Raw genomic sequence first — 26,913 nt, 5'->3', positions numbered from 1 at the left:
CTCGCCCCCCCCATCCTTTTGTCTCTGGAAGGAGACTCTACATCTGCTTATGTTGGCCGGGAGAGATGCTCTTGGAGAATACAAATTAATGTTTTAAGACGTTGAACCTCCGGTGTTCGTCTAATCACCGCATTTCTGCGTTTGCGGCGTGTTCAGTGGGCTCCATTTATCATGATGAAGTTTAGTTGCGCGCAGCTCTCTCGCTGGTCTTCCAGCCCTCTGCCCGAGGCACATATGCTTCCATTAATTTTCTGCTATTATCCACTCAGGTGTCCTGTGTGATCCAACATGCTTAATTTCATTCTACCGAGCGCAAGCTCTTCCGATCTGAAGTTAGCAGCGTGATTTGCAAGCATCATAAGGAAATGAATCTTTCTTTTCTGGAGATAACTGCTTCCTGAATTTCTGTTCTATTTGTAATGCGCTAATAACCTCCATCCACCAAATCCTGCTCGACTGGAGATCCTGTTTGCGTCCCTTGGGCTTTGAACTGGAGCGCTCCTCGCCGTGTTGGAGTTGCATCCAGAGCCTGCCGAGGGCTGCTGGGGCTTGGGGCCGGGCCAAGCAGGAGCTGGGCAGTGCATTAGGTCCGACGTGGCTCTCCGTAGCTGCAGCAAGCAGTTGGAAGACGTGGGTGTAAGAGGCCTTGGGAAAAGGGAAAAAAAGGCCTGCGTTGAAAGAGGCTGAGCGCACGAACCCAGGGAAACGTGGTGATGGGCGTGGTGTAAACCTCTCCTGCAGAAGCAAGCTGGTTATATAAAAGCTGACTTGAAACGGGCCAGGTTTCAGAGCTGGCCTCCCTACAAAGCATGACCCGGGGCAGAGTCTCTTTGGCTGTCAGGAAAGCTTTGAGAGCTGTGCTGCGGCTTCCCAGCTGGTTGTGCTCTCAGAGCACGCCTTCAAAGACGCGGGGCTGTGGGTGTCTCCGGCCCTGGGGGAGGAGGAGGAGGCCACATCCCTCTGGGCTCTGACACCCCCTGGTCCTCCACAGTGTCCCCGATGCCTGCGCTGGTCCTCGGCTGGAGGAGGGGCTGTATCTGACACCCCGTGATGCACCTGCTGATTTATTTTGGCCACGGGCAGAGGCCGTATGCACCCGCAGCTCTGCCCCGAGCCGTGGTGGTGCAACTTGGCCCACTGGAGATGTGAAGGGCTCTCATTTGGGGTGCTGTTCCTTGCAAATCTGTCCCCACCGTGCTCAGATCACTTGGCTTTTTCCCTTGCTGCAGAGCCCACCTGCTCCATTCCAGGATCCATTTGCCTCTCCTACCGGGCAGAACTTCCCACCCGAGGTCCAGGCTGAATCCCAGCGTTTTTCTCCGAACGGGGAGCCTGGCAAAGGCAGCAGGAGCCGGGTGCTGGAGGAGACAACCGCGGTGAGACGGCCTCCCCGGGTGACCGGGTGTGTGAGGGCTGCCAGGGCTGCCGAGGAGGCCGGGAACGAGGTCATTTTTCATGGCCTGGGCCTCCGGGCTGGGAACGCCCGACTCGCGGGCCCTGCAGAAAAAATGCAGAAAACTTGTGGGCTGAGCAAATACCTCCCGGAGCAGATGGTTTTGTGCAGGGGAGTGAAGCTTAGAAGCAAAAGCAAACAGGCGCTGGCTAACGGAGAAGGGTGAGGCCGGGGAAAAACGCTGAGACACGTTTGTCTGCCTCTGGAGCCATTTCTGTCTTGGCTGCTTCCAGGATTTAATGCTGACGCTCCCGGACTTGACAGGGCAGCGTTTTGGTAGATGCTTGTTAAAGCCCTCAGCCGGTGCTACGCACTTAAAAACCCCACAATTTATGGTGGTTTCTGCCTGCACAGACACTTCACGGGCTGCTGAGACCTGGAGCTCTGCTCCCCTGGGACTCAGGAGCTGCCGGCCGAGCGCTGAGCCGGGGCCGTGGCGCACTCGTGTGCGTGCTCCGGAGGATCAAGGAGCATCCTGCCCCCAAAATCCTGGGGCTGGGTTTGTAAACCAAGGCAGGAGGGTTGTGTGACGACGGACCCGGGTTTTTCATTAGCTAATGAGGCTCTGTAATGTTCTGAGAAGGATCTCGGAGCGTGTAGGCAGCGGGAGGAATGTGTCTGTGCCTCCCCTCCAGCCTGCTGCCGATGCGTGCGTTAATCTGTTTGCATTCGCTCTGCAAAGGCGTGTTTATATCGGGTTTTCAGGGAAGTCTGTTTCCTTTTAAACGGAATGAAGATAAAGCAGGGACACTTGAGCCTTTTATGGGTAGGATCTGTAATCCTCCGCGCGAGGGAAGTTCTCTTGGAGGCTTTGTTTAATGGCGCGGCGGTACAGTGTGCTGCTGCCTATTCTCAGCCTGCTTTGCATACCTAATTAATTTGTCCCCTACAGTAATTTCTCTGTAGCGATAACGCAGCGCTCTGAACGCCACGCTCGTGTGGTTATGGGAGAGTAAACGGAGAGCAGCCACTCGTGTGAGTGAGTGCGGTGACGAGGCGGGCGTGTGGATAACGCTGAACCCCGAGAGCTACCAGCACGCTGCCCTGCTCTCAGCCCCCGGCACAGGTAGTTCGTGCCCTGAACAATTCCCAGCCCGAGCCCTGATCATAACGAGTACAAAGAGCACGCGTTACGCTTGGGAAGTCTTTTCTACAGGTGTTTTCCATTTGACTCTTTGAGCGGTGAGGTTTCGCTCGCTGTTTTTTCATAGACGGGGAAATTGAGGCTTGGAGACCTGAAGCGGCGCGTTCCAGTTGACACAGGGAGATGGTACCGGAGCCAAGATGAGCCATCGGGTATTTTGTGGCTTTCCATTCCGTGCTGGTGCTGCTCAGCATCCTTGCAGAGCGTGTGGCCACCCAGGGACCCGCTAGCTCTGGCTGGATGGCAGCAGGCACAAATGCCAGCATCGCCTTTCTCCTTCAAGGGACAGAAAACGCTGACGTGAGTTCGCCTGCAGCAGAGGAGCCCCTTAATGGAAAGGGCACGGTGTGTCATCGGGCTGAGCCGAGTGTCAGCTGCTTCCTGCTCGGCTGGCATTTGATCTGCAGCAGAGATGGAGCCCTGGTGACGCAGCCCATTGATGCTGTTCGAGGGAAGCCTGCGCTCCTGATTCATGTGGCTTTCGGAAGCTGTCCCACAAGGATCTGTCTGAGGGTCGCCTCGTGTTTGTTTTTCCTTCTCTGTGCTTTCAATCTTCTAGACATCCTCCTCGCCTGGCGTTCTTCAAAACCAAATATTTTTGGTATTCTCGGTAGTTTGTTTAAAGGAAAGTTGAAAGCCAACAAGAAGGCTGCTGTTTTGCATGCGTTCCTTTCCGTGTGCGGGGTTTTCACTGCGGGGTTTTCACTGCGCGGTTCTAAATGGCTGAGTTATTAAACTTGAAAAGCATCTGCTCTTTAGAAACCCTTCACGTGTGCTGTAAACATGACGGATAACGAGGCAGAGCCTGGTCTGACTGACACAGCTCTGCTGTAACGCGGGGTTGCACGGAGCCTAACCCTCTGCTTTCTCCATCTGGCTGGTGGCTGGACTTGTGAAGCCGTCTCCCCTCCCCGAGCAGGGACTCCTGAATGCCAGGCCTGCCTTTCCTTCCTATCCACCTCCTCCTCAGTGCCTCCGAGCCTCCTTTTTTCTGCTCCATGGCACGAGCAAGCAGCTCTGCCTGGGCAGAGTGGGAGCCTTGTGTCCTACCTACAGCATTTCGGGGCGGTTTTCCTCTTCCTCCCACCTCACCCATGAACCAGCAGCACCCAGCACCGGGCTGCCGGTGGTCACGGGGGGGGCTTTTTGGGGTCGAAAACCTTCCCCATGAAAGGCTTTGGCAGTGCCAGCAGCGGGGAGGGCAGGAGGCGGCTGCGCCGTGCCAAAGGGCTCTTTCAGCTCCTTTCAGCTCTCCCCGTTAGGGGTCCTGGCTCACGGCACATTGGATGCCTTGTGCAGATGTCTTGGCTGGGAAAGAAGAAATGGCCCCTTCTCCTCCCCCCGTGAGCAGATAGAGGGAAGCTATTGATTTGCTCGTGGTGAAAGCGAGCCCAGCCAGGCCCCGCGGAGGTTTGTTGGGTCTGTTTTAGGGCTTTGTTACTGGGGAGCCGGGGGAAAAATGTGCAGAGGTTTTGCTTGCTAGCGAATGGCTCGCTGGGCAGTGTTTACCTGCTGGTGATTTCCTGAGCCATGAGATGTTGTGCGCTGCAGAACAGCTCTGCTTTTTTGGCCCGTGGGCTCTGCTCCACGTTACGACCTGGGGGCTGTGTGGGGTGGCAGGAGGCCAGCTCCACGCAGGCAGGTGCCTCTCCCGCTGCTGGGAACGGCGGTAGGATGCTCAGTGTTGATGCTGGGGGTGCCAAGGCGTAGCTGGGGCACCGGGCTGTGCTCTGTGCCAGCCCTTTGTGCCGGCAGCTTCCCCTCGGCAGCAAGCAGAGGCTGCCCTGCAGCAGCTCCCTGTCGCTGCTGCTGGGGGAGGACCGGAGGAAGCGGCCTCTGCAGCTCTTAATCTGGGCTTTTTATGGAGCACTAAATTCAGCCCTGAAGGCTTTTCCCTCTGGCAAGCAGGTACTTTGGAGAAAAATGAATTTGGGGGAGCAGCGTGATTGATGCACTCGGTGCTCTCCTGGAGAAGTCTTTAATGTCTGCGTCGTGCTTCTGCTGGTGCCGTGCTCCTGTCCCTGCCCGCGGCATCCGCACACACCGGGCACCGTGAGCAGCCAAGCAGCACCCCGGGGAGGTTGTCAGAGGGCAGCCAGATCTGCACACAGTCCCTGTTGGCATCGGGATCCAGCTAAACGTGCTAAATTTCAACTCTAGCTGCTGGTGGGTGCAAGCATCTGATGGTACCCGGTGCTTTGTTGATCCCAAAGGCTGGAAACCCTGCTTGGTGCCCACAGGGCGAGTGGTTTGGCTTTCCCTCCTGGAGCAGAGAGGCTGGCTGTGTTCAGTGTCTGCTGCTTGTCTGAATAGTCCTGCCTCGTGCCCGTTGTTTTGTTTTCCCGTCTGGAGCAATTTTGCTTCGTTGTGCTGGAGGAAGGAACCACACCAGCTCGGCTGAGATGCTCCCCGTGGGGGCTGGTGTCATCGCATCCTCCCTTTGCTCACGTCTGGTGGAAAAATAAAACAAACATTCCTTGTACGCAGGAAGGGAAAAAGGAGAAAAATATTTTCTGCCTGTTTTCAGTTGCTAGAGAGCCGCCGAGATTTTAGGGGTCAGGTGCCCCCTAACCCGTGCTCATGGGCGGCATCGTGGCCGGTCACCGGCCCGACTCCTGGAGCAAGTGGCTCGCTGCGGGGCTCGAGGCTTGGGCTGGCACCGTGCAGGTTACCCGCAGCCTCTGAGAACCAAACCTGGTAATTTTAGCAGCTGGCTCGGCCCCGCTTGGGAGCAGACAGACTCAAAATAAATAAATAAAAACACGGGCCCGCGTTTCCTGTGCGTGTCAATACGGGAATAATTGGAAGCGGTGTGTTTTCCCCCGGCCGCTGACCTCGAGTTTATTCCATTATTGACTGCCGGGTTCCTGGCTCCGTGCGCGCTGCGGCGAGGCTGCAATCACTTGGCTGGGGCGGTGTTGCTGGGCAGGAACTCGCATCGGGCTGACTCAGATCGGGGTGAAAGTGTACCCTCCGGCACCGCGACTGCTGGGTTATCGGCCCCCCTCCCCCTAATAAACGGGTTAAACAACATAGTGGAGTATTGATCCCGCTTTCATCTGGCGGCCCCGGGCTGTAGCAGTTACCTTTGTGCCACATTCCTGCTGCTTTCCCAAGGCTGAGGTATGTGCTGCTCTCTGCAGGGCTGCCTCCTGCCCCGCTCTGCTGGGCTCTGCTGGCCCCGTTCCTCTCCAGGAGCTGGCTCGGATGATGCCCTGGGCACAGTGGCTGCATCCTGATGTTCTTCCCCAGTTGCCCGTGGGTTATTTGAGCTCTGCCTGCTCGGGGAAAAGCTCTGCAGCACGGGCAGCAACACACCGGGCAGCAAATCCCCGTCGAGCAGTGCTAACCCAGCCAAACATCACCAACAGCCCGGGGCAGGTTGCTTGGTGCTGTGTCTCCAGCCCCTGTGCTGTATCCTGTATCAAAAGGCACCTTTTATTTGAAGGGGAGGTTTGCTTATTTTTCTTTCCCCTTAAGCACGAGCTCTTTCCCTGAGCTTGCACCTCCTGCCTGTGGCTGCCTTAGGCTTTTCTGGCTTTGGTTGCTGCAGAAAAGTAGCTCGAACACACAAACGCTCACAAATATTGTTCTGTGTGATCCATCCGTGTTTCAGGTCTAATTAGGACTTGATCTTCATTAGTGACTGATTTGCTTGTCTTGCCAGCGGGCCGTGGGGGTGTTAAAAAGGCCTCTCCGTCTGCCGCTGCCCCGCTCTCCGCAGCGCACATCCATCATCTTCAAACGGAGCAGGGGGAGGCGGGTGGTTCGGCCGTCTTGTATTTTTGGAGCCACTGGTATTTGGCATCCAAATAAACAGGTGTCCTGGCAGGGGAGAAGAGGAATACTTGTCCCGGAGCTCCTGCCTCCCGTGGCAGCGTGGATCTTCAGGGAGCTTCTATCAAAGAGCCGGGTCGGTAATTTCTATAATTTATTTTCTTTCTGCCAGGGGATTGGTGTGGCTGTGGTAGGGTAGACTGGTACGGGAGGTAAACGTCTCTGGAATGCAGCCCAAAAATTTCCTTAGATAGAATTTAACTCGGAAAGTAAATAGCACGGCTGCTCTGCGAACCTCTTGGCCTTACCAGGCAAATGTTTGGGACTCGTCAGCCCCGCTGGAATGTGCCGCGTTCAGACGAGGTCGTGCTGGCTGCTGCAGGTGGATGGACGGCTGCTGGCTGTAACCCCTGAACCTCCAAATACCCGAGGTGAGGAAGTTTTGGGGAGCGGGGATGTTCCTGCCCCCCCTGCTCAGCCTTCGCTTTGTTTCTTGGCTTCCAGCAGCCCTGCTTCCAAGAAGAAGGCAGGCGCTGCGGTGATGCAGGGACCCCCCTGACGTCAGCCTGTGCCTGTCCCTTAACCCTGGGGACTTGGGGTCATCTCTCTGAAGGCTGGGCATTGAAAGCAGAGAGCCCAAAAGGGGCTTGGGGTCACGCCAGCCTCTGCCTCGGTGGGTCAGGAGGAGACAAGGGGCCGGCTGCTGGAGCTGAGCAGGCCAGGAAGGTCAGCACAGATGAGTGAGGGCACAGGGGTTTTGTACAGCCCCTCTGTCTCGAGCCAAACGTCTCTTGCAGAGCTGCTGATGGGCCTCTAAACGCTCAGCTCCTCCGCAGGTTTATCTGCCTGTCCCCAGGGCGCTTTGAAACCCTCTGGGGTGCCTAAAAGGAAGGAGGCACCCAGCATCTGTGCTCAGGGTCAGCTCTGCAGCACAGCACACTTGGTTTTATTTCGTTCTTAAAATGCTGCTGCTCGGCTCTGGGGCTCTATAGAGCAAGCAGAGAACCAGAAATAACAAACATTGGGCTTACTTGGGAGCAACGTGGATTTGCTTTGTGCTGTAAAGCCCAGGAGAGCAGGAATTGTCACCTGGTGGGACCGGCTCACGAACCAAAGCATCTCCAGCGCCTGCTCACCAGCCTGAGAGCTGAAGCATCTCGGTGCCGTGCCTGATGTTCCCCGAGCCCTCTCCTCTCCCGTGCACGTGCCGCTTCCTCAGTGCGTTTTGGCACCAGGGGGAAGGTAGCCAAGGGGTATTTAAAATGTGAAGGATTCCAGATGTGAACACGGCGTGGACGCCGCTGGGGGAGCGCTGTGCAATCCGCACAGGTGTTTACATCATGGCACGGCCACATGCACGTGGGGATAAAACACACCCCAGCTAAAGCTGCTTGCTTTCCCAGGTTGGTTTCCTCTCTTCCTTTTAAGCTGTAATTTGAAATCCACACCCCGGGGAGCGTGCAACCGTATACCTGTTAGCTTCATTCCCTGCTGCGGTGTCAACTTGATGGTTGGAGCTTCGCCTTCTTAAATGTCAGCAATGAGGTGCTAGAAGTTCCCCTCTTCCTGCTGGAGGAGCTTGGACGAGGCCCCTGAGAACCATTTGCCGTAGGAAGCAGCGGTTGCCAAGATCTCTGCTGCTCTGGAGTCTGCGTGATCTCTTCACCCTCGGGGTGGATGGAATAACCCTGGCCCTGCCACTTCAGCCCTTTCCCTGGCCGGAGAGCAAAGCCTGGCCCTGCTTGTGATGCAGGGATCAGCCTCTGCTGCTATCCCCTGTGCAGGCAGGGCGGCAGAGGTGGCTCCTCCTTCCCTATCAGAGGGAACTCGAGCACTGATGTTTCTCCTAACATCGTGCAAATCCTTCCGTGGCTTCATCCACGAGGAACAGGCAAGTGGTTCATGTTACATCTGCAGGAGGCTGCCTACGAACGAAGAAGAAAACTGGATTTTCTTGGCATGAGATTTAACTTTGAGCACCTTGAGCAAGCCACACAGAGTTTTGGTTTTACTTGAGCTAACTGGAAAACTCCTCGCTCCTGGTGCTGGTGCGCCTTGGAGGCCTGCAGGCACTGCGGTTCTTGCTGCTGCTGGCTGCGTGTTGGCTTCGTGACGATCGTCAACCCATGTGGCAGTGATTGCAGCCCGTTGTTTACAAGTACCATCACAATAAGAGATGCTCTCCGTGGGTCTGTATCTTCCCTGTTAACGCAGCAGCTCCCAGCCCACAAGCGGGGAACAGGCTCTCCATCAGGCTGCTCCTCTAAACAGCGTTTGCATGGCATTTTCAATTGTGTTGAACTCCTAAGCTCTTAAATTATTTTTTAAGCTCTTAAATTATTTTTGGGTCTGGAGTTAATTTGGAGTGTGAAAAACGGGTATCACAACAGTGTCTCCGGGACACGGAGGCAATGATGTTCTTCCCAGGGCGTGCCTGCAGCTCGTGCACCTCGTGGCAAGCGGTGCACCTCTGTGCTGGTGGGGTGCACGGGGTGCTCCTGGCCGTCCAGCTCCTCTTGAGTTTTGTGGGTGCTCGGGGTACCCACAGCAGTTAGATTTAGAGATGAATGTTGAATTGGAGAAGGAATAAAACAAATCCAAAGAGGATCGTGCTGATTTCAAGCTAGTGTCTGTAGCATTTCACCCTTTCTCCTGTCGGTGATGCCTCTCTTTAGAAGTACGGATTTGCTGTGACAGACCTTGCGTGATTTTTGTCCTGATCTGGTCTGTTGTGCTCTGGAGATGATAGTTTTGTAAGTGTAATCTTGGACAGTGAGTGAAGTGCTCTGATAAATAACCCCTCGGATCTTTAGGGTAATAATTCTGGGTATTTTTAGTTGAAAAAGAAGCACGTGGCAATTACGCAGGCGGCTGCTGTGTTGACTGGCATTAACAACGATAAATCTATTGTGTGTCTTTGGCCATTTTTTTGGTGCTTTTTTTTCCTCCTGAGCTCCTTTGGGCTTCTTTGCCTTCAGGTAGAACAACAAGGGCATAAAACCCAAGACCCAGGAGCTGGGAAATGCTTCTGTCCCAGGAGGTGCGAGCAGTGGTGTTGTGCTGTACCGGAGGGAGTTGGGGCGATTTCAGCCTCTGCTGCTTGAAGCTGTGATTTCCCTTCCTGCCAAGGGTTTCTGCTTTGTTCCTGCTGCTCTCCCAGACAGGCCCTGGTGGCTGTCAGGATTCAGGCAGCACTTTTAGAGGTGGCTGGGGAGGAGTCAGGCCGTCCTGGTGCTTTTTCCTTGGTGTCTGTGCCACGCTGGTGTCTCTCAGGCTGTCCCCGTCCTTCCTGTCCCTCCGCATACCTGGGGAGTTGCTCCTGGTTTTGGAAAGCAGCTGGGAGAGGGCTCGAGAGCCGTGCCTGTGGCAAGGCTTGGGGACACGGCCGGACAAGATGACTTAACCCATGGTTTTATTTGAAAGTAATCTCTTAATTTCCATGTTTCCAGGCTTCTTTCAAGCAGTGCTTTAAAGGTGCGTGTCAGCCTGTCTCGGAGCAAGCACTGAGCTGGGGCAGGAGGGCTATTTTGAAGGGGAGGAAAGCCGCTGAAATTAAAGACACTTGAGAAGACACAGCCATCACAGCTGCCAGAGGAAATTCTCCTCCTGCCAGACAGCACATTAGCAGCAGTCTCCTGCTATCCTGGGCACAGTCCCGCGGTCAGGCACTTAGTGCATTTCGAAGATGGGCTGTCAAGGCCGGAGCTGTCTATGGCTTGCAATTACTGACCTTTGAGGTAATGTGTCCTTAATAGAAGGATGTGAGTACATGAGAGAAGGAATTATCGTCATCAGAACCATCTCCTCACCTCTTTGGAGGACAGTTCTGTTAAAGGACCTGTGCTCCAGCGGAGCTGGTTCTGCTCCTCCTGGAAGAACAGCAGCGTGGGGAGGAGAGGGACCCCAAATGACCACGGAGCTCTGTTAGTGGCTTGTTAATTCATTTTTTTTTTCTTTGTTGATAGTTTTGGGCTAGGGCTTGTGTATGAAGCCCTAGACGGGGTCTTCAGGGTAACGTACAGCTTGTCTGGGCTTGGGGATCCACAGCTGGCAGCGCATCTCAGGGAGGGGAAGGCTGCTTGGGTGAATCAACGTGGGCATTGCGGAGAGACGTCTGGGACTGCAGCTACAGGGATGAATAATAAGAGATCATGTCATGTTTGGGCAGAGTCTGCCTCTTCTTTGCTGATTGTCTCCTTGGGAAAAGGGACCTACAGGCGAAGAACACGAGGCCTTTGCGCTCGGTTGATTTTCTCCAGGGATGGCAAACGCTTTGCGATACGTTGCTCTGTGCTTTATCGGAGGATCTGAAGGCCCTTTGCAAACCTGTAATTAGGCACCTTCGTGCCTGCCGCCCTTGTGGCAAGATCCTTGCTACCCTGCCTCTGCCAGAGCGGGGTAAGGGATCAGAAGGATGTCGGCAGGAGCCTGCAGGAAGCCCGAGGAGTTCAGCAAGCCACGAGGTCTCGGTGACTGATCCAGCTAAGTGACTCGCACGGGTGCAGTGACCTGAGCAGGGCTCCGCACATTTCATGCACAGTTGCTTTAAAGGGATGCTGATCATTTTCAGCATGACCTGCTAATTATTAGAGCAGATGAAAGACTTCGTTTTTTTTTTTTCAGTCCCCCTCCCACTGCATGTTCTCTTTTCCCTCCTCCTTTCCCAAGTCTTTATCCGAGCTAATCAACATGATACAAACAGTCTAAAAAGCGGTATTGTTACTACAGCTATTAACTGGGAAGGAGACAGCAGGCATCTGGAGCCTCTCAGGAAGGACTTGCCGGGTATAACACATTATTTTTAACAGCCGAAGTGAGAGCTGGAGAGTCAGACCAGAAAAGGCTTTAACATCCTTTCCTTTGAGATCCTGCTGCTCAGTGACCTGTATCCTATGATGGAGATTTTTAAGAGCCAAGTATGGAATTTCAGTAGTGATGAGTCTTTCCAGAGATCTGATACATCCCTGATTAAAAATAAATATCTATATCTGTATCTTTTGCTGGGGAGTGTTCGGATGGTGAAGACATGTGGCTGGGTCCTGCAAGGAGAATCTTCCCATCCCGAGGGACAATTTAATGTCCATAGGGTGCCCCTAGGCAGCAGAAGGCAGGACTTGGGAAGGGAAATGTTGACGTGGTGCTGTCCCTATGATGGTGTCGAGCTGGAGGCATTGGTTTTTCTCCCATATTTTAATATTTTCTTCTCTAGAGCCATGGGATAGGTTTTCCAGAGTCCTCTGCTCTTGTTAAATCAACACCTGATTGGGTAACGGAGGCTTTTGGGCTAAGGTAGAGGATGAAGTTGTCTCCGGGATTTCAGCTGTGGTGGTATCTTGGAAGGAAGCAGAGCAAATGGACACGATGTTTAAAGACTGTGTCCTGAATTGCTTTCGTTTGGTTCGTATTTTGTAAGCCATTGGCTGGGGTTTCTGTCCTTTCAGAAATCAGCAGCTTCTTATGAAATATGGAGCTGTTTAAAAACAGACAGCAGCTGCTCCATCCCTGCGTCAGCAAGGGCTCAGCAGAAGGAAAGGGGAATGGTAGACGGTTGTTTAGCTGTGATATTCCTCCCTTCATTGCTGTTGTCATATTGTGTTAACAGAAGGTCTGATCAAATGTACACCAGGAAAGTAAGCCTTAATGTTTCTTTGTTCTCCTGGAATGGTGCTGGGAGGGAAGGGGGGAATGTTTGAATGAGACTTTTATTTATGTGGTTCAGAGAGCTCGGTGTTGCCTGTGTCGGTGGGTATGTTTTTCTGCTCTTGTTTCTTAGGCTATTTCTCGGTATTTTTAGCTGGGAAAAGTCTTTATTTGTTTTCTTTGTAGAAAACCTCCGCTGTGTGACATAAAAACCTCTTGGGGGGTAAATATTTGGTGGAGAGAGTAGGCTCCGTTCGAACCAGCTTCCTAACTTGTTTTAAATTCTTTTTGAAAATCTCAGCCAGATTATTTAAAAAAAAAAAAAAAGAAAATGAAAAATGAGGAACATCGTTGCACAAGAACTGGAAGGAACCCAAAGCGTTTGCTTACTGTTAAAATTGCGACATGACTGAAAACATTTGGTAAAGAAAAATTAATTGCCTGGTGTATTTGTGGTTTCCTGTTGAATCTCAATTTCTAGAGGAGGTTGAAAAACCCATGGATGTTTCCTGAGATTACTAGATAGCATTATACCTTGTGTGCATGATCAGCAAAGTGTGCCAGATGTCCACGGTTTGATGCAGAGGCTCTCGTCCATCCTGAGCGTGGCTCTTTGCTCCTTTTTAACTGGGTGAGCAGAGGTGAGGGTTCAGTTCTGCTTCACTGAGTGAGCTCTGAACCTGGATGAGACCTTTGGGGCCATCCTACCTGTCCTGGAGTTAGTGTTGGGCAGGGTTTCTGAGCAGTTCCTTACACCTTCATCGTTCTGATAACGATCTTGTACAACTTTATTCCGATCCAAAAGCTGCCCAAAGAAGGATGCTCCTGTGGTCGTTAGCCCCAAGATGTGCCCTTTAATGGGCTCTAAAGCCACAGACGGGACTGTTTCTTAAGGGAGGAGAGGATCAAGCAGTCACGCAGCAGAGAAAGGGCTCGAACCTGGTTCAAGATCTGCTCTGGTCCATCTTGGAAGCATTAAGGTTGGAACAGGCCTTCATAGCTCTTGGATAACGACCCCGTGCCTGTTGAGTTGCGGAGTGAGAGCTTGAGAGAATCAGATGGGAGAAATACCAGGGCTGCTTGGGGTCCCCTTCAGGTGCTCGGGGACAGAAGAAAGCTGCCCCGGTACCATCCTGGGAGCTGTGGGTTAAAAGCAGAGCTTGTCAGTGCAGCAGTGCTCGCAGGCACCCCGGGGTGGCCGTGCCGCTTCTTAGGGCGCCTTGTGGACCCCATGGGTGCTGTGGGGCTGGAGCCCCTTTGGGGTGGGCTCAGAGGGGCACACGGACTTCTGGGGAGCCCAGAGCCTGGGATACATCTGAGGGCAGCCGGGTGAAGCCCTGGGCTCGAGCCATCGTGGCGGGGGCAGGCCAGGCGACCGCAGCTCCCCTCTGGCCCGCGGTGCGCGCGCCTTGGCTGGATCACGCAGGGGGTGGCTGTGTGTAACGGGTGGCGTCACCTGGCTTAGGGTTGTGAAATCCCCGAGGCTCCACTGGGTATTCCTGCGGGAAGGGCAGAGTTAGCCCTCGGGGGATTTGTGTGTGGGAACAGTTAATTTGGGAAACGCCAGGGCCGGCTCTCTGAAGGTGAGGGCAGGGGCTGCGGGGGGAGCGTGGTGGGCGCGTCAACTGGAGATGGGCTGAAACTCATAAAGGAAAAACGAATGTAGGAGTACAGAGCTGGGGACGAGCGTGTTCAAGCTTTAATTTGAGATTGCTTACTGAGATCGAAATGAGCTTCGGTGCAGCTACACCGCTCTCGGGGAGCTGAAGGCAGCTTTTGGGCTGGATGTTGGCCCCGCAACTGCAGGCAGCTCGAGAACACGCACAGTTGCTTAATATCTGCTTCTAGCTTCGCTGGAGCACTGTAAAATGTTTTTTTGGTGTCGTTTGAAATAATGAAAAACGTATTGAAAAAGTAATGCTCATCCAACCCTTCGGCTTTCTGAAAGTTTCCCCCCCCCAGCGCGCGACGTGCTTGCTCGCGGGATGGTGGGAGTTAAATTTTCCTCTTGACTCAACTGTGGAAACTGTCTCCATTTATCATTTCCCAGTTTAGCTCCTGCATTGAAATTATAGCAAGGCTGGAGTTTATTTTTGTCTTGTGTACATTTATCTCCTGTGTATCCTTGTGTCTATTATTAGCATCCTGCTCTATTGCTAAATGGATTGGCCGAGCTCTTGGGGACAAAATATCGAAGCAGATGACTCGGCTGCAACATCCCTCGGCCGCTGCTTTTGCAGTATTCATAGTGACTGGGTTTGCCCAGCATTTGTCAGAGCGTTCTTATTTTAAACCCTGAGGATGCAGTGGGCAGAGGCGGCAGATAGGAGATCTGAAATGGCATCTCTGTGTGAGGGGAAGCAGGGGGGCGTGGAGGGGAAGCTCTGGCTGAACACAAACAGAAAGCAGCCGTGCACTCCGGAGGCATCGCAATTGTGTGGCCAGGCTTCAGCCCTGCCCTCGGTTTGCTTTTCTTTTTTTTTTCTTGATGGGATATTTCCACTTTGGACTGCAAATAAGGGGATGCTGAATCCTCGGAGAGAGGATCGGTGTGGTGGTTGGTAGGATCGGGGCTTACTATTTCCTGAATTAAGAAAGAAGTTGGAAAAATTTTAAAGATTTCAGCCTTGTTTTAAAACCCGTGTGAAGCCACTGCTGCTGGGCGGTGTCTGGACGTGGGTCCTCAAATCTGTACCTAGCTTCATGGCTTGCACAAGAGGGATTTTCGTACTTCCTCTGATCTCGCTTGCCTCCTGTTTCCACATCCAGCCCGAGCGAGTTGTTTTTTTTGGGTTGCTCTGGGATTTGATATGTTTTGTAACCGGCTATCAAGTATCTCCTCCGTGTTCTCGCTTTGCTTGCAGCGCTTGGGTTTGTTCAAGTGGCCTCCTGCATCTGCCCTGCCTCTGTCCCACGGCTCAGGAAGATGCGCGGGGTCCCGCGTACCGGGGCGGCGTGCCTGGGGGGGGGAATAGTTCTTCACGCTGTTTTAGTTTTTTGAATAGCCTGGGCAGTGCCTTTGGCAAGGGTACAATCCAGAGCTCCCTGAAACAATTGCGAAGCCTTATTGTTGTAGCACAGCTCTGGATCGTGTTCTTGATGTTGTTTTTCTTCCCTTCTAATTTGTTGCTCTAAAAAGCATGATGAAACGCTTCCCCTGCTCCCCTCTTTTTTTTTTTTTTTTTTCCCTTTTTCCTTTGAAGCTGCCTTCCTACGCATGTGGATTTTCTCCTTCCGTGGCTCTTTGCCATGTGCCAGTTCGGGCTGTGTGTCGGCTCGGTTCTGCTCCGCTGGCGCGGGCTCATTGAACGCACGGGCTGCGCTCTGCTGCCGCGTCTCCCGATCCGGTTTGGGGAAGGCTGCCTGGGAATGCCAGCTCTTGCATCGGTGCCTGAATGAGTCGTCTTTTTCCATCTCCTCCCTTCTTTGTGTTCCTCTTCCAGCATCCTTCGGTTCCTATGGACGTGCCACGTGTTTCCCCGGTCTGCCTGTGTGAGCAGCGTTGCCTGACGTCAGAGCGGGTTCCTGACGACGCTCTTGGCCCACGCCGAGCTTTTTTTCCCCCGCAGGCTCCACTTGTAGGGGCAGGCAGGCCCGGTGTGCATCTCGCCTGGGGCTGGCTGTGCTTTTGAAGGCTTTGGCTTCCCGAGCCTTGGCCGTGTGGCTGCGCCTCTGGGCTGGGGGCAGGAGCTCGGTGGCTCGGTCAGCGCGGGGCTGGGTTGCCCAAGCGGTTTGGTGCTGTGGCCACAGCTGCTTGGCAGGACGGGGAGAGTTGATCAAACAAAGCTGCTTCCACTAATTGTCAGGCTTTTGTATTTGTTTTTTTGTGACTTTTTTTTTTTTTTTTTGAGTTTTATGAACTTTAAGGCATGCATGACTGAGCGGTTTAATTAGCTGTGGGAACTGCTCGAGATAACTCGCCGGGATTTTCTGCAAACCTCGCTGCCCTTCTCGTGTTCTCGGCGGAGTGGTGGTGAGCGAGGAGGCAGCAGTGGCCACGAGCACAGCGCCGATGAGATGCTATCACCGGGACAGCGACGGAAGCGACTGCAGCTCGCTGGTGTATAGGCTGGGTGGGAATGGTCCCCAGTGCGACAGGCAGGCTCGTGGTGGGGACAGGGTGCTCTGGGGACACCCAGCTGGAGCCCTGCGCCTTGTGGAGCTGCCCCTTTCACCCAGGTCACCTTCTTGCATGCCTTTGTCTTGGGGAGGAGGCCACAGGCATCCTTCTCCTTCCTGAACTGCACTTGAACGTTAGTCTTGAGGTCTCCTGCGCTTCCACCCGTCACCCCAAAACGTCTCTGGGGCTGTGGAGGTGCCAACAGGAGGAATACCAGCAGTGTTGTTAGAACTGTACAGGCTTCATGGAAACACGGGGGCTCATCAGCAGCCCCGTGGCCTCCCAGCACATGGTCAGAGGTGATATTGCTGGACACCAGCCTTGAATTCCTGCTCCCCGTGCAGTGCGTGGAGGCCGCGCTGACTTGCAGAGTCCTGGCATTCAGCCCAGGGTGTTCTCCACATCCCATCAGGAAAGGCATCGTGTCCGGACCCCTTGCTGTAGCTGGAAGTCTGTTTTCCAGAGCCTGGGCACTACCTGAGCGGTGGCAGCACAACTTTACACCACCGCGTGCGGCTCCTCTCCGGAGGGAGCAGGGGAAACGAAGGCCGACCGTGCAGTGCTGGTGGTTACAACAACAAGATTCTGGCTTGTGGTTGCACAGCGTTATTAGCAGCGACCAAAATGGTCTTTCTGATGTATTTCATCTTGTGCTCATGGTGATTTTCTGTGGTTGAATCTGCTTGCTTCGTGTTTTGTCCCGAAGCACGGATGGATCGTGGTTGGAGCTGGCTTCCATGCTACGGGGCCGGCTTTGTCCTGACACCCGGAGCTGGATGGGTTCTGGTCTTGCAGCCTGTCTGGAAGCTGTACGTGATCAAGTGTTTTCAATTAGTTTTGAATTGTTAAGGGTCATGGATATTATGGCAGAAGGTTCGGTTATAAAAAAAAAAAAAAAAGCATCCTGTAAAAGGTGCTGTTGGTTATTTCCCTTAAATCCTTAGATTTGGGGTTTGAGAGGAAAAATCATTAAATGATGTCTTAAAGCTGAATAAAGAAGTCAGTATTGAATGTTTTAATGTCTTACAGATGCTGTGGGGTTGCAGGATTTTATTTTAAATTTAACAATGGGAGTTGGAGCGGCTCCAGCGCTGTAAAGAATAGCCTCTTTAATTAAGGGGCGAAGCTGGAAGAGCGTGCGTGGTGCGATGCCATTTTAAAGTTTAAGCGGGGCTTTGTAGTTGCGACTTGTTATTCCCCATTTTGGATCGCACATCCGAGTGTCTGGGGTTGTTGTGGGGATGTTCCCTGCCCAGAGAAGGAAGGCTGGTCTGGGGCAGGGCAGCGGGGTTTCTCCAGAGCTGCTCTGACCTCATTTTCTTCCCTTTCCTGTGGCCCCTGAAGCCTGCTTTGAAGGTCCTGTGTCTTTGCATGTGATGCCTCAGAGCTGGGAGAAAACATCACCTTTTTTTTTTTTTTTCCCAAAGAGCTTGTATTTTTATTATTATTTTATTTTCAGACTTTGGGGGGGAGAGCATTTTGTGGCCACGTTTACTTAAACACCATCTTGGTGATGGCGAGTGTTGGAGCAGGTTGGGGACGTGGGGTGGGGATCGAACGCCGCCTGTTCAGGAAGATATCCCCAGACCCACTGAGATTTCACCCCGGGAGCCAAGTCTGAAATTCAGCCAAATGTCTGCGGTGTTGGGGCAGGCAGGGCCGGATCCCGCCCCGAAGCAGCTCTCTGGGTTTCAGTTCTCTGTGGTTTGCTCGCCTCTTACTTACCGGGGTGGAACCCAGAAAATTGGTCATTTAAAAAAAAACACAAAACAAAACCAAAAACTGCGCTTCTCGCCTAGAAAACACAAGTGTTCCAGACGTGTATGTGACAAAGCAGCGTGAGGAGAGGTGACGGCCAAGTCTGGGCTTCGATTAACCCCGAGCTCCCAGGACCGCGGCTCCTGCCCCGTGCGTGGCTTCGCCTGGCGCCGCAGTAGCACAACGTGTGTTCAATTATCCGAGGCAACAACTGCTGCTCGTGGCCATCTCGGAGGTTTCGCTGCAAGAACGAGCATCTGCCAGGGTTTGCCACATCCTGGTTTGTGCTGAGAGGTGGAAGACAATTGTTTGAGTTTTGTTTTTCTTTTTTTTTTCCTTCCCCCAGATAGTTTCTGTGAGAATTCAGCGCTACAAATTGAGCTCCAGCTTGGTGCATCCCGAGGGGTAATTCCCACTCCGGTGAGAATTGCTGCTCTGTGGTGCAAGGAGATGCAGCCTTGTAGCAGGGGCTGAGCCTGCGAGGCCAGGTACCAGGAAACCTTGATGGCCTAGCGCGTCCTCGTGTGTTTATCCCCATAAAATAATTAATTGAGCTGGAGCTCCAAGCAGCATTATCACCTCTGCGCATTAAAAAATCACAATCGTGCTCTCCAATTTAATGAGATTTAGAAAGAAATGGGTCTTTTCTGCTCGCCTCCTCGTCTCTGAGTGCGAAAGGCTCCCCTGGGTCACACATTCAAGCCTTTCCTCCCAAGCGCTCTCGGTGCTGGCTCCGCAGAATCACCAGAATTGGGGCCTTTGGGTTTCCCAGAGCTGCTGCCAGGCTTGGAGCTGGGTCGTGAATGCTGGCAGCGCTATTTCGAGCGCTCACCAGTCAGCTAACTGTGTTTTTGCGGTGGCCTTGGCTCTGCTTTTTATTTTTTTTTATTTTTTTTCTCTTTAATTTCTATTGTTTTCCTTGCTTATTTGCTAACTTGCAAAACTCGGCAGATTGCAGGGGATCTCCCAGCCCTTGGGGTGAGCGTTCCTTGGAGCTGTGGCAATCCAACTCGGAGGTGGACGTGGGGCTGTGGGGTTGTCCTGGGCAGCTTGCTGTGCTGTGGGAGGCCCTACACCGACTTCGTGGGCTTGGGAACTGCCCCGTGTCCGTCAGCCTCTGCTTGTGGTGGAGTTGGATGGAATCCAGTCACTAAACCCTGAAATTGAAACTCAAATTCAGCAGTCTGAAGTGTGCCATTGACTTGGATGTTGCCTTGAGTGTTGTCTCCTCCTCCCTTCGAGTCTTGTGTCCGGCTCGGGCTGGTGTGTTCGTGCTTTTCCCTCGTCCTGCTGTAGGACGTGCCCAAACCGCGTGGGGACAGGGGGTGCCCGGCGTGCGGCTGGCTCTCCAGGGCTCACTGCAGCTCTGCAGATCCAGGAGGACAGGTGAGGTCTCCCAGGACATGCTAAGAAGGCCTTGGGAAGCTGCTGGCTTGCTGCTGCTCCAGAAATCGTGCCCAGAAGCCCCACAAACCCCATCCCTACTCACACGAGACAGCGAGGGCGGCGTAACGCGCACCTGAGCATCACGAGAGGAGCACCTCATACAGCTTGATGGAGTGACAACGTCAGAGAAAACCTACCTGCAGAGCAGCAGCCTGAAAGAATCCAGGAGAAACCCAAACACCACAAGCTGCTGCAGGCCCTCCTGGCTGGGATTTTGGCACAGGATGAGGAGAAGCCACCGAGGGCCTCGCCTGGGGTGCGAGGGAAGCGGGAGCAGCCCCTCGCCAACCATCCCCGACCCCGGGACCGGCCGTCAGGAAACAGTTAAAGAGGAGAGAGGTTGTCGAGTTGGGTTAGCCATAAGATAGCTCATATTTTAGAGGGTTTCAGAGCTAAGCTATAAAAAGGCCTCGCAGTATTTCAACTCACCCATTGTCTGCTGGAAGCCAGCCAGCGTTGCCATGGCTACGAGGAATTATTACTTGCTGCCAGAGCTGGAGGAAAAGCTCATACTTTTGGCTTCAAAACAGGAGGGGTGGACTTATGTAATCCACTGTGTTTATAGGCTGAGACTGGCAGGAGCATTGAGAAATAATTACAGGCTTTCCATTTCATTTCCAGCTCAGTTTTAAGGCTGTGTGGCCTCTCTTATTTATTTATTTCCGAGCGGCGACGCGGGCTGCTGACGATGCGGGAGGTTGCGGAGGTGATGCGGGGATGCCGCTAGGTGAGTTCCCCCCCCCCCGGGGCTGGCCGGGCTGCTTTTGTTTTGGTGGCGTTTTGTCTGGCTTGCTTGGAGCAGGCCGGGGCAGAAAGAAGTTCCTGTGAGAAGCTGGGACTTGGCCCTGCGACACGGGAGCAGCCGGCGGCGCTGGAGGCTGGGAACGCGCTCCTGCGGCTGCCCGGAGGTGGCCGGCCTCTGGCTGGAGGAGAGGAGCTGCGAGGGCTCGCGAGCCTCTGCTGCTCTCAGACGTGGCCGTGTCCCTCAGCCCGTGCTGGCTTGCAGCATGGTTTTTTTTTGGGGAGGAGGGGAAGGTAGTGAGCAAGCAGAATGGGGAGAAAAAGTTTGTGTTTTCCTTTTTTTTTTTCCTCTTTTTTTTTTTTTTTTCCCCCCCGAGTGTCTTGGTCTTCCACATTGCTGTGCCGGCTGGAGACGGATTTGTCGCTGGGATCAAAGCAGTTGTGCTGATGTTTCGTGCTTTTGAGAGGTGAATTGCGAAGTTAGCCTGTAATTAATGTGGGTTTGTTCGTCCCTGGAACAGTCAGCAGACGACGCTGTAATTTGGGTTTGCCTGAAAAGCAGCACGCGGTGTGTTTTGACTTCGGTCAGGCCAGTGGGAGTTTGCAGCTGCTGTTTTTGTGCTGGCTGTTGCAGAAAGGGAATTATTGCCGGTAAACTCTGCCCGCAAAACTTGGAGCTTGGACGGCTTTGCTGCTTCCAAGGGTCGTGGCACCGCAGTCCCCGGGGAGGATGTCGGTGGCGCGCTGGGAATCCCGTGCCCAGCGGGACGGGGGCTTGGGGGCAGCGGGGGGAGCTGCTCCTCGCTGCTTCCTGCTCCCCTCTCCTTCAGTGAACGAGAAGAACAAACTGTGACTGCTTAAACCTCGCTGGGGCCGGGTGTAAAACTGGAGTGGATGAAGCCCATGTGTGGAGGGGGCATGAAGAAAAATGCTATGATATGCCCCAGACTTGCTGTAGTGGGTAAAACCCAGGTGAAAGCTTCGGTGTGCTGGGATTTCGGTGTTTTCCCTCATCGCCTGGTGACCTGCTGGGGAGTTAGGTTCTCGGTGGTGCTGGTTGGGCTGACTTTGTCATCGTGGTGTGGGGTGTGAAGAGGAAATATCTGAACGGCTGTGACAGTCCCCTCTGGAAAACACAGCCGGCTCTGGCCAGCGTGCCGAATTTGAGGAAAAAACCCGCTATTTGGGTACAATTACAGCCCCACGTGAACGTGTTTGGGCCCTGACTTGAAACACGGAGCAGGCGTGGAACCGATTGCTGTACGGGAGGGGCTGTCAGAGGCACGCTGCAGAAATAAATGGCTTTTCCCAGTGTTTGCTGTGGTTGCTGCGTGTGCGCGGCAGTCACAGGCAAAAACTTCAGAGACGGGGGGAGTGCTTCAGGTCGGGAAATGCTCCTCGAAACAGCAGGCTCAACTCGTGTTATTGGCGACACACGGGTGTGTTATACAAAATAATTCAATAATTTAATGATCCATAATGCTCCTCTAGCTCCTACCACAGATGCTGTTGGACTCGAGTTAGATTTGTTACTGCGAGGTTGGATTTTTTTTTGTGTTTTTTTTTTTTTTCTTCCTCTGGGATTCGTGCCAGGACGAACTGTATGTTCTGTTCTTAACAGTTATGAGTAATGTATGTGTGAATCTATAACATAAGTAATACGAGTGCATAAAATGTGTGAGTATGCAGGATTCATGCGTCCCGTGTCTGCGGCGCGCGGCGCACATGCCGTGTGTGTGTGTTCGGGGAGGCTGCACGGCGTGTGGGGCAGAGCCCAGGGCATGCCCTACACCCGCTGCTCACTGCAGAGCCGTGGCTGACGGCCTGCTACCAGGTACTTGAACCCCAAATGCAGTCGCCAGCCACGGTCTGTGTATATGATGGCCCTTTTGGAGAGGTTACGTGGTGGAGAGGGCTGCAGGTCCCTACCTGTGCTTGCAGGGGAAGTAAATCTGCCTGGCCGGACAGCAGAGATGCTTGTGCCGCAGCATCGTGCCCTCCTGAGCTGTTTGCAGAACCAGGGTGTCCCCAAAGCCATGCATTGGGGTACCCGTGGGGCTGTGGGGCACCCTTCTGGAGCTGCGGTGCTGCCGCTGGGGGCTGCGTGAGTGGCGCGCTCCGAGGCACGTTCTAATGGTATTTTTTTTTCCTTCTTTTTTTAGACTAATAAAATGGACTTTCTCTCATAAATTATTTTTTTTTTTTCCTAATGTGAAAAATGAGAAGGTGGCAAGTCGCCAATTCCCCCGCCTCCCTCTTCCCAGCTCGGATGAGGTCATTGCCTCTCCAAGTTTGTACCACGCATTGTGAGACACGGCTGGAGAAGCAAGAAGTCAACAAACGCCTCTCGGAGCGGCTGCCAGCCCCGGAGCGCTAGCGGAGCTGTAAGCGAGGGTGCTGGGGGGGGTCTGAAGACCCTGCGGGACACAAATTTGGGTACAAGGGGACCTCTCCATGGCCCGGCCGCTGGTGCCATGCTGGGGCGAGATGGGAGCTGGGTGTGGGTCTGCTCGGTGTGAGGACCCCACGCGTGCGAGGGGCTCGGCGTGCGCTTAGGTGTAAGGCGATGGGCAGCCGGCCTGGCACTGCTGGGCTGAGCTCGCTCTTGCGCTGCCTGACTTTTTCCTTGGGAATTTCCTCGGCGCTGTTTTTGAAACCAGGGTTGTGGGAGTTCACGACCCAGCGGAGGATCTCTCCAAGACCTTTGTGTCCCCGGCTGAGCGGCGGCGTGGAGAAGTTGTTTATTTTCTTGAACACCACGCGGAGCTGCTCGCGAATTCCTGAGCTATTGTTTTCTCCCCGTCTGTCCCCCCCAGCCCTCCCTCCCCTCCCGCCGTCCGGATTCCTCTTCCCTCGGCGGTGGAAGCGGTGTGGGGCTGCCTGGCCTGTGACGTGCTCCCGGGGGCTTCCCGAGGAGATTCAGCCCCAAAGTTGTAGGATTTTGGACCTTCTGCTCGAATCATTGGGCTGTGGCACACCTGGTGCGGGTGCAGTTTAAAATGGGGAGGCTGCTGAATTGTCACGGGTCTGAAACAACAATTTCCTAAGTCCCATAACGAATGAATTACCGAAATGGTGTGAAAGCATGCTTGCTGCCTCGTGCCTTTGCCGTGAGTCTCGTTTTGGCCAGCTCGCTGTGCACTGCAGGGGTGCGTGGCGGTGGGGGTGCTTCGTGCATCTTTATTTTTTGTCTTGGTGCCCCGTGATGGTGCTGGGAAGCGATGTGCTGAGTCGGTTCTGCCCGATCCCAGTGGCAGAGCTGGCCCAGGGGGGTTGGGTTGTCAGTGCTGGGGTCTGGAAATGAAATCTTTGCTGCGTAAGAAAGAGGAATGACGGCAGGTGAGAGAAGGTGAACAGATCGTCGAAAAGGTGAGCTGGGGAGGTCTGCAGGGAAGGCCTGGGGGATGCTTCCATGCACGGACACCAGGATGTTACAGAAGTTTGGTTTTTAAGAGGAAAACCAGTGGGCAGGACCGAAGAAGCGCATCTGGAAGGTAACAGAGGGGCTTGGGATCCAACGTGCTGCTGTGGTTTTTGGCAGAAACTTGAAGGAGAAAAAATAAATAAATAAAATTGCCGTTCCATCGCAGCTTGTCTGTTCTCTGGAAACCATTTAAGCATCCCGTTAATCCATTAACAGCAGCTGCACCTGTGCTGCCGCACCCCAGCACTGTCTTCTGCTCACTTTCTCTTTGTCTTGACGCTTCTGCTTAGCAGCCTCGTTGATTTTTCCTGTCGACACAACACAATCGCTCCTTGTTAGCCTACCTTGCTCTTCCCTCTTTCAAGGAAGGGAAGGAGCAGGGGAACCAGATCTGATAATTCCAGTGAGTAGAACTGTTCCCCTGAGCCCTTTATAAAGAAATAAAAAGGCTCTCCTTCTCTCTGCTTCTCTTTGAGTACAAGCACTTTACCCTCTTGGATTCCCTGCAGGCTCCTCGTACTGCTAAAATTGAAACATCAAGATGTCTGAGGCAGCAGGAATTACCATCAGTGTTTTGACACCTGGAGGTACAATTTCTATTAGCTTTTATATAAAAACAACACCAGTTTTGCCAACAGAGTTCTCATTAAATAATGCATGAAGACCCCCGCCTCTGACAGGAGGTATTTTTCTTTCGCTTTCTTGGACTCTTGGATAATGGCTTAATTTTTGTGACCATTGGGGAAAAACACGCATACACTCACCGGCAGGAATATATCTGTGGACTGGCTTATTCCAGGCACAGAGTCAATTATCCTGTTTGCTAATTAGCGTGGGGAGATGGGGGAAAGCAGATTAAGGTTGGTCTGTTCGGAAGGTTTGGTTTCTTTCACTTATTTTTAATTTTTTTTTTTAGGGAATAGAACATAGGCTTCCTGAGATGTTTGATGGTAAACAAGACGTAGGTGTAGCATGGGACAGACCCGAGGAAGAGGCCACGTGTCCTTGAACAGGGATGGGCGCAGGGTCATGGGAAACACCAAACGCGGGGCTTGTGTCGTGGTGGAGACGGCGCTTGGCATCGAGCATATGCTCGGCGCCCGCTTTTGGGGGAAATGAAGTGAAACAGAAGGGCACAGCATGTGGATGTGACTGCTAATAGTTAGAATCAAAGTACAGTTTTGACATTTCTAACCTAATAAGTGGTGCTGCCTGCGAGAGCCTGCTTATTTTCCTTTTCACCATGAGATGCTTTGACAGAGGAGTAAAGTCCCATTTTGACATTTCTGTCATTTTAACTAAAGAGAGAGATTACAGTAAATTGGATTAAGTGAAAATCTTCTTCAGATGTTTGTGGTTTGGGCTGATTTATGGATAGATGTCATTTGAACGTCATTCTGCATTTTTTAAGCATCTGCTTGATGGTTGCTCTAATGCTGTTGCTGCAAATAGTCCACGCAGGGGGAGAGCCGGGCGAGGAGCAGCTTCCCGTGACGGATCCGCTGCTGGTGAGTGGCACAGGGACAGCAGGACACTGACACTGTCCTGAGCACGTTCCCAGCTGCTGCCTGCCAGGTTCTGTGATGGCTGCTTGCTTTTCTTTGGGATCCTCGTTGTGAAACTCAAGTTACCTTCTGCTGAGAGTCATGCCTTTCTTTTTTTTTTTTTAAATAATCTTTTCTGAGTACTTTTCCCACCCTTGGAGAGGTACCTTATCTTGGACTTGGCAAATCCTGGCTCGCCCCTTCCCACCACCAGCGATGTTGTCCTTGGTTTACGCTCATGCAAAGCCTTGGTCTCGGCCGCCTTGCTGCGGGGTCCCTGAGTCACAACGCGTGTGTGTCACTTTTCCTGGAACCAAAACATTCATGAGCGTGTGCTGGCTCACTGACACAGCAGTGACGCGTGAAAATACTTTGTCTGCCTGTTGATCTTTCCAAAAGATAGCGTTGGAAGCGCTGCCACTCAATGAATAGCCTGAGACTTCTTAAACACATGTCCTCCGTGGCTTCGTCTATTGAAGTTGTTTAATTTAAGTTATTTAGAAGCTGCTGGGGCCTCTTTGGAAGCCGTGTGATGTCTCGTGGGTGGTGATGCAGCCAGCCCTGCAATCAAATCCGCCCGGGATGTCACGGATGGAGTAAGTCCACTGCTGCCTGGCACAGCGATGAGTGGGACGAGGCGATGTCTCTGTGCAAATGGTGCTGGGAAGCTGGGATGTCTGCAGCTCCAAATTGTGTTGTTTACACACAGAGTTCCTAATTTCCAGCACAGTTTCAGAAAATACTTCTGATCCCACCTCAAAACCACCGGATTTGAGTCCAGGAGGTAGAGGTTTATGGATTTCAGTTGTGGTCTCTGAAAGCTTATTTGCAAGTTGAGTGTTGGTTTGAAGCTTTGTACCTGCCCCGGGAGCTCGGGGGGTGGTTTTCTGCTAGCTTAGCTCCTCGAGCTGCTTCTGCTCAGTGCCAAGCAAGGAGCGAGAGTGTAAAAAATGCCTTTCATCCTCTTCAGGGGTTGGATCTTAAACCGTGCCGGTATCAGCTTTGGCAGTGCTGCGGCAGGAAGCTGCTCTCCACATCTGAGCTGGCGATACAGCGGGGCGGTGCTGCCAGAAGGCACAGAGCACCTCAAATCCCAGCTCCCGATGGTGCACGGGCTGGTGGTGCTTCAATTCTTCCTCCGAACCGAGCCCGGCTGGCTGGCCGTGCCCCTCTGAGCGCTGCCTGCTTTTCCTGGGGCTTATTGGTGACACCAGAGCCGTGGTGCTTTGCTTCCTGCTCCCCATCCCAAAACTGCTGGGGGGAGAGGTGCAACATCAGAGCCATACATCCACAACCGCCCCGTGGTACGCGTTGCCCTTGCACTTCAAAAGAAAAAAAGCTCTGATTTGTGTCGTGTGGGTGTTTTCGTGCTCTGCGAGCGGTTCAAAGAACGGTTCTTAAAAATACCTCCTGTATTATTTTCCGTGATACGATTATTTGTGGAAGATCACACTACTGAGGGAAGATAAATTTGTAATCCCGCTTAGGGGCTGATCTTATCCTCCCTGAGTAGCTATTGTTACGTAAGGGACAGTGACCCCAAATCCACTTCCTAAAGCAGTGGACGGGAGATGCCTTCCCCTTGTGCCCTTGCGCACAGGAGCATCGTTTGATCGTGGATCCTCCCGGGGAGGTTATGGGGTGGGAGTTTGGGGACAGGGCGTGCACGCTGCTGAGCAGGAGCCAGTCCCTGAGGTTTGCTGCAGGGCTGTGCTGTCGGCAGCGCTCAGGACCAGGGGCGTCCTTCCTTTACCCAAGGTGATGTCCTAATGGCTGGCAGCGGGCAAGAAGGAAGGAAGAAGAGCTTATTTTTTTTTTAATCTCTTCGCTGTGGGTGAATCGGTGTTGTCTGTGATGGATCCTCAC

General features: G+C 53.2%; 1 protein-coding gene across 16 annotated transcripts in view; it reads left to right on the top strand.

Annotated features, from left to right (window-relative positions):
• Positions 1–26,913, top strand: part of NCOR2 (nuclear receptor corepressor 2) — a 221,881-nt gene that overhangs the window by 24,321 nt on the left and 170,647 nt on the right. Inside the window, exon 1 of one of the 16 annotated variants that reach the window (XM_068654323.1) lies at positions 19,946–20,065. The exons of 14 other annotated variants lie outside the window; for them this stretch is intronic. The gene's annotated coding sequence lies outside the window, so the exon portion shown is untranslated. Of the gene's footprint in view, positions 1–19,945; positions 20,066–22,440; positions 22,464–26,913 lie in introns of those variants that run through there. One more of the 16 variants, XM_068654324.1, reaches the window with a different exon arrangement.

Source organism: Anas acuta, chromosome 17 (assembly GCF_963932015.1).
Source record: "Anas acuta chromosome 17, bAnaAcu1.1, whole genome shotgun sequence".
In the NCBI taxonomy this organism is placed as follows: Eukaryota; Metazoa; Chordata; class Aves; order Anseriformes; family Anatidae; genus Anas; species Anas acuta.
Note: the sequence above shows the minus strand (reverse complement) of the source record. Positions and strands in the feature narration are given on the sequence as shown.